The sequence below is a fragment of the Hyperoodon ampullatus genome, assembly GCF_949752795.1.
Source record: "Hyperoodon ampullatus genome assembly, chromosome: 13".
NCBI lineage: Eukaryota > Metazoa > Chordata > Mammalia > Artiodactyla > Ziphiidae > Hyperoodon > Hyperoodon ampullatus.
The window spans coordinates 26,694,272-26,707,977 of record NC_136926.1 but is presented as its reverse complement, the minus strand read 5'-3'; the positions used below and the strand labels follow the sequence as shown (position 1 = coordinate 26,707,977).

The window sequence follows — 13,706 nt, the reverse complement described above, 5'->3', positions numbered from 1 at the left end:
ACGCCAAGGAGTACTTCCCAGAACTTCTGCTGCCAGTGTCCTTGTCCCCAGGGTGAGCCACAGCCACACACCCCCCTCTGCAGGAGACCCTCCAACACTAGCAGGTAGGTCTGGATCACTCTTCCCTTGGGTCACTCCTTCCCCGGGGTCCCAGTGCACACACTACTTTGTGTGTGCCCTCCAAGAGTGGAGTCTCTGTTTCCCCCAGTCCTGTCGAAGTCCTGCAATCAAATCCCACTAGACTTCAAAGTCTGATTCTCTAGGAATTCCTCCTCCCGTTGCTGGATCCCCAGGTTGGGAAGCCTGACATGGGGCTCAGAACCCTCACTCCAGTGGGTGGACTTCTGTGGTATAAGTGTTCTCCGGTCTGTGAGTCACTCACCCAGCAGTTATGGGATTTGATTTTATTGTGATTGTGCCCCTCCTACCATCTCACTGTGGCTTCTTCTTTGTCTTTGGATGTGGAGTATCTTTTTTGGTGAGTTCCAGTGTCTTCCTGTTGATGACTGTCCCGCAGCTAGTTGTGATTCTGGTGTTCTGACAAGAGGGAGTGAGAGCACGTCCTTCTACTCCGCCATGTTGGTTCAGGCTCTAAATTCCTTTAGTAAAGACAATTCCCAAATCTGTACTTTATTCTGATAACAGAAAGAATTCTCCAGCCATGAGTGACACTATCAGAAATATAGGTATTTCTGGGCTTCCCTTCTGGTGCAGTGGTTGAGAGTCCGCCTGTCGATGCAGGGGACGCAGGTTCGTGCCCCGGTCCAGGAAGATCCCACATGCCGCGGAGTGGCTGGGCCCGTGAGCCATGGCCACTGAGCCTGCATGTCCAGAGCCTGTGCTCCGCAACGGGAGAGGCCACAACAGTGAGAGGCCCACGTACCGAAAAAAAAAAAGAAAAAAAAAGAAAAGAAATACAGGTATTTCCAGAGACTGAAGGAGGCTAAACAAAGAAATATTAAGACCAATAAAAAGCCTACAGTTGTAATTCTCGAAATATTTATATGTCTCACTACTTTGAAATTACAGTAGTTGTCACATCTGCTGTTTGATCTTGCTATTTAAGGAATTAATAAAGAAGCACATACATTAAAGATGTATTTTCTTAATTAAAAAAAACAGTACTTCAACATAACCAATTTCCTTGGTAACCTTACATAATTTATTCTATTCATTTAAGACCACTAATCTGATCTGTCAGTGAGGACCTCCTCAGGAGAACGTGCCTCTCACAAAGGATCTCCTGCGTCCCTCACCAGAAGAGGAAACACAACAAGAAGCACCTGCTGCGGAGCCCCACCTCCTACTTCATGGATGTGAAATGCCCAGGATGCTATAAAACCACCACCATCTCTAGCCAGGCACAAACAGTAGTTTTGTGTGTTGGCTGCTCTACTATTCTCTGCCAGCCTACAGGAGGAAAAAGCAAGGCTTACAGAAGGATGCTCCTTCAGTTGGAAGCAGCACTAAAAGCACCCTGAATCAAGATGAATGGGAAACGATCCCAATAAACATATTTTGGATTAAAAAAACCAAAACAAAACAAAAAACAACCCACTAATCTGAGAAGGAGCCACAGGTTTCACTGACCGCCTAAAAGATCCATGACACAATAAAGATTAAGACCTCTTATTATCAGGGCAATTTACAGATTCCGTGCAAATGGCAGAGACAGAAAACTAGTACATAGAAGTTTGTACTCAAGAGAAAAAATGTCAGTTGGGATCTTGAAGGAGGCACAATGAATAAACTTAAAACCATTCAAATGTTAAAATCAACTTTACCAGGTATTCATTAATCGTCTACATCGTTAAGCGCTATGGATACTACAGAGAAAACAGAAAGCTCCTTACTCTCATAAACTTTATACAACATGGGGGAAATATAAAGAGACATGTATTAGGGGACTTCCCTGGTGGTCTAGTGCAGCAGGGGGCACAGGTTCAATTCCTGGTCAGGGAACTAGGATCCCACAAGCCGCGTGGCAAGGCCAAAAGAAGAAAAGGAGGGGTGGGGTAAGGAGACATATATTAAAAATAGATAAATTATGATAGATGCTCAGAAAAAGTGCAAATGCTATAATTAACATCATGGATAACTAGAGAACTTGGTTTAAATTAGGGGCTCAGGGAAGGCTCTTCCTCTCTAAGGAAGTGGCATTTAAAACAGAGACCTGAAGGATAGGCTGGAATTAGCCAGGTGAGGGATAGCCGAGAAGGCAAGTGTTCTATTGAACAGAGAGAGGTTAGGCCGGTGAATCTGTGGACCCCAAAGAAGGCTACTGGTGGCTGGCACATACCAAGACAAGAGCACATGGCTCAGGACGAGGCTGTGACCTGGAAGTTGTGCTAAGGGTTTAAGATTCATCTTAAGTGCACTTCCACTTTAAGGAAGGACTAAAAGTACCCAATTTATATTTATAAATGCTCTCTCCAGCTGTGATATGAAGAATAAATTGTAAAAAGGAAAGAGTGAAAAAAGAAACCATTTGAAGCACTGCAATAGCACCAGTAAGAGATGGTAGTGGCTTGGACTAAGAAACAAGCACAAAACTGGCATGTTAAGCCAGTCAGTTAATTGTATGAAATCATGCCGCCCAGTGTAGGACATTCAGCATCCCAGACTCAAGGGCACTGTGAACCAGCAGCACTCTTAAATCAGTAAAATACTCACAAAAAGAAAAAGCAGCACACCTCTAAGGGCAGTGGTAAAGCCTCTGGAATGTACAAGATGACAACAGTGTTGACAGGAGGAGTTACTGAGATTGAAAAGGAAAGGTGCTGACTGGGATCTAGTGAGCAAGGTGGGTGAACAGGCCAGATAATACTGTCAAGGTCAAAAATGAGCTGTGCATATGGGAGAAAAAATTGCAACATGTAGGACTTGTATTTAGAGTATATAAAGGGCTCTTACAACTTCAAAATAAGACAAACAACCCAAATTTTTTAATAGGCAAAAGAATAGACACTTTTTGTGTGACAATACACACATACAAAGATGAATGTCATAAGGGAAATGTAAATGAAAACCACATAACATACCCATTAGAATGGCTAAAATGAAAAACAATGACCATACCAAGTGCTGATGAGGATGTAGAAAAGCTAGAACTCTCATACCCTGCAGGTGGAACTACAAAATGGTACAACCACTACGAAAAAGCTTGGTGGTTTCTGAAAAGTTAAATGCACACTCACCATACAACCCAGCAGTTCCACTCCTAATTATTTACTCAAGAGAAATGAAAATATATGTCTATGACAACAGCCAAGATACGGACACAACCTAGGTGTCCACTGATGGATGAATGGATAAAGAAGATGTAGTATACATGTACAATGGAATACCAGTCAGCCATAAAAATGAAAGAAATCTTGTCATCTGCCACAACATAGATGGACCTTGAGGGCATTACGCTAAGTGAAATAAGTCAGACAGAGAAAGACAAATACCACACGATGTCACTTATACATGGACTCTAAAAAACAAAACAAACAAAACAGAACCCAGGTGGTTGCCAGAGGGGCAGGGGGTAGGGATGGGGGGGGGGAACAGGTAAAGGGGGTCAAGAGGTACAAACTTACAGGTATAAAATAAATAAGTCACGGGGATGCAGTGTACAACATAAGGAATACAGTCAATGATACTGTATTGACTTTGTATGGTGACAGATGGTAACTGTACTTATTGTGGTAATCATTTTGCAATGCATACAAATGTCAAATCACTATGTGGTACATGTGAAACTAATAAAATATGGTATGTCAAATTACTTCTATTAAAAAATAAAGAAAATATACATCCATAGAGACTTGTATACAAATGTTTGTAGGAGCTTTATTCATAACAGTCACGAACTTGGAACAACCCAAATAGTCATCAACAAGGAATGAGTAAACAAACTGTGTGTCACCCGTGCAATGGAAGAGCACTGAGCAACAAAAGGGAAATGACTACATGCGACAACAAGGATGAACCTGGAAAACCCTATGCTAAGTGAAAAAGCCAGGCAAAAAAGAGCAAAGACTTCTAAATTCCATTTATCTGAAACGCTAGGTAAGCTGAGGCTGATCTACAGTGATAGAAAACTGATCCATGGTTGCCTGAGCTGAAGACTGACAGCAAAGGGCACAAGGGTACTTCTTCCTGGGGTTATGTAATGTTCCATATCTCCACTGTGGTGGTGGTTACACAGGGTATGTATTTGCCAAGACTCAACTGAACTTTGCACAAAGAAAAGGTCCATTTTGTTGTATATAAATTATACCTCAAAAAGTGATTTTTAAAAACTGAGCTATGCTACAAAACTGTGGGGCTGATTTTCTCTCATGGTTCATATGCTCATACTGAGGACAATTTCATAGGAAGTGTTCCAAACAGGTTTTGAGCAGTGGCAACATCATCAGAATAAATGCCCAGGCTTCCACAGTCATTTCTGAGGCTTTGGCATAAATATAACATTTCTGGTACGTTCAGGCTTTCTCCCCATCCTCCCCAGCCCCCTGTCGTTGTAATCATTTCATAGCAGAGGCTCAATAGTATCTGTGGATAATAAAGTTTGTCTAGTGAAGGAGCTATCTCCTCATGCATTAGCACCACATACTGTACACTGTTGTTAAGCAACTAAAATGCTATCAACTGTTAATGGGTTATTTTTAGAGAGAGCTATTAAGCTGTTCTCTAAGCTACCCATTTCGGTGAACTTTAATTATCTGAACACAAAACCACAGTACTTTGTTTCACAGATAAAATTAACTTGTCTTCAGATGCTAAGTAAGTTAGACTGACCCAAATTAATGTTCCAAAAGTAAGTAGGTAGATAATACAAATGACTGCTTTAAAAGAAAACGTATTCGTTCTTTTAGCCGGATTCTCTCATAATTTACTAACCAAGAAAGCCAGTGCAAAGGTTTCTTTAGAGTGTGCGAACCATTCAGTGAGCAAATAAAAGCTAAAGTCATTTTAGCTGTAAAACCATCATAATTTTGCATTATTTTAAGACTGAGTGCTCCAATGTTGCAACTTAAAATCTGATGTCATGAACACATGTGCACCCTCTCTAGGAAAGGTGCTCCATACAGCCCAGAGCTTGAACAAATTTGGTTGTCTACATATGCATTTTTTAGTCTCTTCAGTAATAGAACAGGGGCCAAAGAGTCAGGTGAGTTCCAATTCTGGCCCCTTCCCTTACTAGCTGAGAGACATCACTGAACTACCCAACACCTCTGAGCAACCATTTGCTTGACTCAAAAATGAGGATAGCCTATTGGTTATTAAGATTGTAAAAACAGAAGATGAAAAGCCTGAAAGATATTAGACCATCCCCAAAAAAGTAGAAGTCATTTTTAATTACTTTATTATTTTTTATTAATTTATCCAATGAAACCATAAAAAGAAAGTAACATCAGAAAAAAAAAACTAGACTTCAAATCAGGAGGTCTGAGTTTTAGTCCTAGCTTGACTATGCCCTGTATGTCTGCCCTGATAGTGTTGGCCAAGTTACAAAAAGAAGATACCATTATTCTTTGTTCAGGCTTCTTCCAAACATAAGTGCAAAACTTCTTTAAAAATTTTTATATGTATACAAGAGACTGGAAAAAACCCCACACCCAATTATATGACTGAATGTACATACATACATATATATGCATAGATATAGCCATAGAAAGATGAAGACTTGTAGTGACTTATACTCAGTAAAGGTCCTACAAATTTTTGGTGGGCTCAAGTACACAAATTATTAAAGGAAAAAGTATGAAAAACATTTCTCTCCGATTAATAGGAAAAATGAGTCTCTATTACTAGATCTAAGATACCCCATCAGGATTTAGTACCGTGACTATCATCATCCTAAAACCCCACAACCATGAACTCTGTTATTTGAAGCATACTAGAGTAGCACAAAGTCAGAGTTAGTACTCTGGAACAGATCCAATCAGTACTCTAATCCAAGCAGTACTCTTCAGAAATGAACTTTGGAGTTCACCTATGCTCTGAACTTGTCATGAGAGAGACCCTGATGAAGCAGATGGGCTACTACTTACTTGTGGATCATCCCCCTACATTTCCTTCCTCCTCTCCTGCCTTCACTGGGCAAGAATTCTAGGATGGTCCAGGTCGGGCTGGCTCGTGGTGAGCTCTGAGAACAGCCAAACGTATTGACCAAGACTAAGAGCGTCAAGTCTCCTCCAGTGCTACGCATTCCGGGTAGCCGCCCAGGCAGCTCTGCGCACCTCTGGCCCTGAAGTTGAGTGAGACACTGAGAGAGGACCGCAGTAACCATAATGACCACTGCTTACTGAGCCCTCAGCACAGTGCTGAGAGCTTCAGAAAAACCTTTACTTGCTGTCTTCACCACAACCCTATGGCGGTAAAGCACAGCCCCTACTTTACAGATGAAGAAACTAAAGCAGAAGGGAGGAGTCAAGTAACTTGTCTCTGATTACACAACCGGCAGCCAAGAGAACTGGGATTCAATCCCAGGTGTGCTGACCTCCAAAACCCATGTTTCTCAGCCACTACACCATGCGAGGGTCAGTAGTCCTCCACTGGCTATGCCCTTTTGCTGGTGATGAACCAAGGTTTGGCTCATGATTCTGACAGGGCAACTGAAAAGAAGCTGAGGATGGCAGACAATGAGGGGACAAACCCAAAAATCATCGTACTGACCACGATACAGAAAGCATTCTGCTTCCCAAGGGAGCCTATCTGTTTTGAAGGTTCTGGCTATTTAGATCTTCTTCGTCAGGATGAGGCAAAACCTGTCTCCTCTGAAACAAGAGGTAAATATGTCCTGTAAATGAGGTGTGGGAGAGCAGACCTGAAGGCAGGAGATGAAAAGGCAAACCAAACATGAGGGGAGGGAGGTGAGATCAGGGTCTGAATGGGGACAAGTAACAAGATATCCTGGAGACCAGCAGGAATGAGAATCCAGAGATTTTTAGTAGTGTCAATCGTGACGATTCAGTAATTTTCTCTAGCATATACCATCAGCCTGTGAGTAAGATCAGACAGAATAAACAGTTGGGTTCTCGTAAAATGGAAGTGGAGTCGTCAAGAGAAGAGAGAGGTCAGCAGACAGATCCAGACCCAGGCCAGACAGGACTAGGAGATTAGAAACCATAAAGGTGAGGATCTCAAGTGAGGGTACAGGGGAGAAGGAGCAGGAGGAAAGGGAGCTACAGTCCGAAAGAGGATGATCTACTTCGTAAGGCCACCCTTGCTCACCTTTGTAAACTGTACCCCAGTGAGTCAAGTCAGAGAAAGAAAGGCTCGGATGATCATCCTCCATCATGGAAACTTTAGGTTAGTCAAGAAATGCAAGTTTCTCACGAACTGCCCCAATGTCAGAAATATTAACACCCGCCCAGACCTGTGGAAGATGGAAAAGTGTTTAAACTGGAAGCAAACAGCATTATTATCTAAACTGAAAAGAACTGCCTGCACAACTAAGCAGACAGTGAGATGTTATACAACAGATGCTAAACTAAGTAAAGTAGAAAACTGTAACATAATTATAACTCTAAAATACCAGTAAAAAAATCTCCAGTCAGAGCTGGAAAACTAATTTTACTTCTTTCCATTAAAAAACCTTCTACAGTTGGAGTTGTTTTTTTGTTTCCCCAACCCATCATGATAGAAGAGAAAGTAGATAAGGAAAGGAAGACCCTGAACAAAATCTGATAATCACTCATATGTATGTGTTATAAAATATATGCAATTAACTCTCAAACACTGCTGATGGGAAGGCAGGTTATAAACCCTCTGGACAGGTTGGTAGGACAGTCCTTACCAAAATCAAACATCTGCACCTATCTTTTTTTTTTTTTTTTTGGCGGTACGCGGGCCTCTCACTGCTGTGGCCTCTCCAGGCCCAGCAGCCATGGCTCACGGGCCCAGCCGCTCCGCGGCATGTGGGATCTTCCCAGAACAGGGCACGAACCCGCGTCCCCTGCATCGGCAGGTGGACTCTCAACCACTGCGCCACCAGGGAAGCCCTGCACCTATCTTTTGATTCAGCAATCCCACTCCTAGGATTCTACCCTAAAGATACATCTCCAGTGATATGAAAATACATAAGCACAAGGTAATTCACCGCAACATTATTTGTAACCACAAAATACTAGCAGCAACCTAAATACCCATACATTGGAGAAAGGCTGAATGAACTGATACACTCACATGATGGAGTACTATGCAGCTGTAAAAAAAAAAAAAAAGGAATGAAAAAGATCTCTTACAAACTAACACGGAGTGGTTCCAAGAAACAATGTTAAGTGAAAAAAAGCAAAGTATAAAAGAAATTTATACTACGCTACCCTTCATATGAGAAAGAAGGGTTATTAAAAAAAATAAATGTATTTGCTTATCTGTATAGCAGAAATATAGGAAGGATAAACCCAGAACTAAAGAGATCGACTGTATACAGAGGGTGAGTGGGAAAGCGGTGAAGGGGAGGATGGGAACAGGGTGGTAGGGATGAGAAGGGAGGGACTGTTCTTTGAGTATACCTTGTGTATCGCTCTTACTCTGAGAGTCACAGTCATATCACATATTCAAAAAACTAAAGAAACAAAAGAATGAGGACATGGGAAGAACCCCAAATGGAACACCAACAGTAACAAATGAACCTAACTGTATTACAAATGAATGACATAACCACACTGAAGGGCATGAGGAACTAGAAACCAGCCTAAACAACTTTAGAAAACAGTATTTTAACTGGATGCTGTAAAGCTAAAGCAGGAAAGGGCTGAACACAAATCCTGTAATCTAATTAGTGAACTTGTTTCTCACAAGGATATGGGTTAGCAATTCTGCATCTACTTTATGTATAAATAGAATGGGACTGAACAAATAAGCAAACAAAATGGAAGATAATGAGAGCCAGGCTGGGGAAAGAATTACAAGCAAGAGGAAAGGCTAAAATAAACCACATGGTGTTGGATTAGAATCAGAGACATCAGTATGAACTCATAGTTTTTAACATATACACAGACAGAGAAATACAGATGTGTGTATGTGTGGGTTGGTGTACACACATCTATTTTCCCAGCTCTGTTCACTGAGAAGACTTAGAAGCAACTACACCCCAGTAGCAATGAGCACACTTTGCCCTTAAAAAGGTACTCAAACAAGGGTGGAGTTTGTTTAAAGCAGTCACTCTGAAGGAGCAAACAAAGGTCGAAGTTGCAACAGTTTGAAATAAAAAATGACAATACTGGATTACAAACCCACAGAATAAAACAAATACCCATGAGTTCATACTGACACAAATAAGTGAATAAATCAGTGGGGAGAAGGAACAGCTCTTTCTCACAGAGGCACTCCAATCAGATGGAATGAGGAAAATAGAAAAACTGTCATTAGGTAAATACCACAATAATTTTTTCAGAAAAAGATCCATGGATGGATGCTTAATCTAGTGAGTAGAAATCTGAGAAGAGGGCTTCCCTGGTGGCGCGGTGGTTGAGAGTCCGCCTGCCGATGCAGGGGACAGGGGTTCGTGCCCCGGTCCGGGAGGGTCCCACATGCCGCGGAGCGGCTGGGTCCGTGGGCCATGGCCGCTGAGCCTGGGCATCCGGAGCCTGTGCTCCGCTACGGGAGAGGCCGCGACGGTGAGAGGCCCGCGTACCGCAAAAAAAAAAAAAAAAAAAAAAAAAAAAAATCTGAGAAGAAACAGGGCATCTTCTTAGGCTCAAAGTACATCCTCTAAGATATTTTTTAATTACAAAGGGGTAAATAGATGGACCGCATCTTAACCAGGTGATTAAAGTTAACATCTCTAAGGATAAAATATCTCCACACCACCAACTCTCTGATGTGATGTATCAAGAAAGGCACATCACTTCTGTTAAAACTGCATAATCTCATTCCATTCATGAAAAACCATCAGATAAACACAAACTGAGGAACAGCCTACAAAAATAACAGTCCAGGGCTTCCCTGGTGATGCAGCAGTTAAGAATCCGCCTGCCAATGCAGGGGACACAGGTTCGAGCCCTGGTCCCGGAAGATCCTACACGCTGTGGAGCAACCAAGCCCGTGCGCCACAACTACTGAAGTCTGCGTGCCAAAACTACTGAAGCCCACACGCCTAGAGTCCATACTCTGCAACAAGAGAAGCCACCGCAATGAGAAGCCCGTGCACCATGACGAAGAGCAGCCCCCGCTCACCACAACTAGAGAAAGCCCGCGCACAGCAACAAAGACCCAACACAGCCAAAAATAATAAAATAAATAAATTTACAAAAACGACAGTCCAGTACTCGTTAAAAGTGTCAGGGTTATGAAAGACAGAGGAAGAATAAAGAAATGCCACAGTTGGAAGAGACTAAGGAGACACAACAATTAAATGCAAAATGAGATCCTGGAAGAAAAAATGACATTAGGGGAAAATGGGAACTGTGAATAAGGTCTGCATCTAGTATTGTACCAGTTTTAATTTCTTGGTTTTGATGACATTCCTACAGACATACACCATGTTAACATTAGGAAAAGGTGGGTACATGGGAACTCTCTGGACTATTTTTGCACCTTTTTTCTAAGTCTAAAATTTAAAAAACTACATCCTTTTGTTAAAATTATATGCATATATGTATATTTGTGTGTGCATGTGTGTAACAAAGATTTTAAAAAGAAAACAGGGAATGAGAAGAATGTGAAAAGAGAGAATGATGGAGCCACTGCCATGATTCTTGATGATTTCCCAATTCCTCAATTGAGTCCTCCTTCCCTCAGGTCCTGGCCTGAGTCCCTGTGTTTCAATAATCTGAGAGTGTACACAAAGGATCCCCAAAGACTTCAGAGACCGACAAGAATTCCGTAGGATCCTGATCAGCACAACCAAGAATTTCTCAAATGTTTCGTTGCTCAAGTTACTGTGGAAATCTTATTTCTGAAATCAGTTTCTTTTCTTTTCTCCCCATATTATCTCTTCACTTTCACCCTCGAGCAATAAATATATCTGTTCCCAGACACAATCAAAGATCCAGACAGAGAGGAACACTGCCAGAGACAGTGGCTGCCCCCAGATAACTCCCAACACTGATCCTCCGCACATTCAGAGTGACAGCTGATCTCCAGGACAACTGCTGAAACTAGGGCCTGTACTCCGAAAAATCTACCCAAGTGACAGACTGGCATGTATCTGAAGAAACAACCTTAGAACTAGTCAAGTTTTATTTTGGGTCAAGTTACAAAAGCTCTGGTCTTGGAAGTCCTGAATCTGAATTGAAGTTCTTGCACTGTCACAACTCTGTGCTGAACCTCAATATCTCCCCCATAAAATGGAAAGAATACTTATCTCTCATATATAGGCTTATCTGGAAGAGTAAGTATCTGCGAACTCATTTCATTAATTCAACACAAATGCAAACAATACCACTGCCACCTACGTGACAACAATTTTATCAGAGTTCCAGCCCAACAATCTCTCTCTTTTTTTTTTTTTTTTTTGCGGTACGTGGGCCTGTCACTGTTGTGGCCTCTCCCGTTGCGGAGCACAGGCTCAGTGGCCATGGCTCACGGACCCAGCCGCTCCGCGGCATGTGGGATATTCCTGGACCGGGGCACGAACCCGTGTCCTCTGCATCAGCAGGCAGACTCTCAAACCACTGCGCCACCAGGGAAGCCCAACAATCTCATTTTTAAATTATTTCATTATCATTTTTAAATGAATCAGTTAATAATTATATCAATTTTCAGTTCATCACTGTACACTGTATTATTTTAATTTTCCTTATATTCCCATTAGATATAAAAATTATGCCAATTTTTAAGAACACAACTATATAAAACTTTAAAAGAATTAAGTGCTACCATATAGTCTAAATATCTTAGCCAAAGCTACCCAATGCGAGGGCTAGGATTAACACTTGGTTCTTCCTCTGAATTCTGTGTTCTTTCCATTATGTAAAAATGTGCCCAGAAAGTCTTACACAACAAAACTTTGGGAAGCACTAAGTGAGAAATGGTACAGAATGCTGCCTCCTTCAAAACTCAACAAAATAAACATGTTATAAACAAAGAACAAAGATAAGACTCAACTGAAGGAACACAGCAAGCAAATTTTAAAGGGCAACGAGGAGCGGGAGTGGCCACTAAGCACAAACCATAAAGGTCCAGGAGAAAAGGAGCAGGCTTAGCAGAGTCACCTCTAAGAATGGAGATAAAGACAAAATGGGACTCATTAACACATTTAAAGTGTTACACACAAGGGGAATGCTAAATAAAAACAGACCAGAATATATTCTGCAGAAGCGTGACATATTACAAAAGAATTTAAAATTTAAAAAGAATTCTGCAAATAGCAGAATCAGGAATTAAAAAAAAGAGTAAGTCAAGAAGAATGTAAATTAAAAAATAATAATTTATAAGGTAACAATAACAGAAATCAGTTAAATAGACAGAAGACAGTGCAGATGATACCATCAGAGCTGCAAAACAGATTAAAAAAGAATTAGGGACTTTCCCGGTGGTCCAGTGGTTAGGATTCTGCACTTCCACTGCAGGGGGCACAGATTCGATCGCCGATCAGGGAACTAAGACCCTGCAAGCTGCACAGCGTGGTCAAAAAATAAAAATAAAAGAATTAAGCTACAATAACAGAGGCCCACAAAAAGAGTTAAGATTAATTCTTTAAAATCAGAGACTTCAATAAAATTAAAAATAAAAATCAGAGAGAAAATAATCAAATAATATTTTTTTGAATTAAAAACAAAAAGGATTTCATTGGCAAGAATAAAAGAATAGTGTGCCTACCAATCAGGGTTAAATCCAAGAGGAAGAGGCTCAAAAAGGGAGAATAACTAGTGGCAAAAGGAGGAAAAACAAAGATCTGAGAATGCAGAAAGATGAGAAAATGATGCACACCCGGGCCCAACTATGAGAAGTAAAATAAGTGAAGGTGGTTATTCGCCAAGTTCATTTTACAGAGCCAATGCCAAGTAGCAACTAATGACTCTAAAAAGTAAATCTTGACAACGTAACAAAATAGTAAAATGCACGTGAAAAGAAGCCGGAATGTAAAAGGGCACCCCTTCCACCAGCTCCATGTTGGCAGGAGGCTCTGCACAGGGGTTGATTACTGGGGGAAATATGGGGAGGGACTGCTAGGTGCAGGGTTTCTTTTTGGGGTGATAAAAACGTTCTGGAATTAGATATCATTGCCCCCGCCCCTGAAAAAAAGCATGGTCTCATTAAAAAAAAAAAAATTTTTTTTTCAGATCGCTATATCAGGTGCTAACGCTTAAGAGTTCAACCTGAGGGAATTCCCTGGCAGTCCAGGGGTTAGGACTCGGCGCTTTCACTGTCCTGAGAGCCGCACAGCGTGGCCCAGAGTTCAACCTGAAAAATCTCTTCACTCTGGAGAGCTACCAGCAACCAAGACCAGGCACAAGAACAAGGAGATAAACTGGCTCTGAGTCCTGGGAGTGGGGAAGAGGGAGAGAAAAGGCATTCTGATGATATATATGTTTTATCTCGGCCAACCCACTCCACCAGAGTACAAAAACTGACAAGGATTCAAGGTAGAAGCCCTGCTAAGAAGTTAAAGAGCACACATCTGGGCAAAACAAGAGTAAAAAGCCTTATAATACCAGATTATAGTTAAAAATAATAAACTAGACCAATGGAACAAATAGATTCCAGAAAGACACAGGTAAACACCTCTAAGTTTAATATGAAAACTCATGTGAAATTAGACA

The 13,706-nt window shown here is 41.4% G+C and overlaps 1 protein-coding gene and 1 pseudogene across 2 annotated transcripts in view; one reads left to right on the top strand and one right to left on the bottom strand.

Annotated features, from left to right (window-relative positions):
• MAPK1 (mitogen-activated protein kinase 1) overlaps nt 1-13,706 on the bottom strand; it is a gene marked incomplete at its 5' end in the record, with an annotated part of 92,547 nt that overhangs the window by 52,624 nt on the left and 26,217 nt on the right. The window lies entirely within an intron of this gene.
• On the top strand, nt 1,311-1,470 carry LOC307062198 (small ribosomal subunit protein eS27-like; annotated as a pseudogene). Its single transcript has one exon. The product of its transcript is annotated as a small ribosomal subunit protein eS27-like (transcript).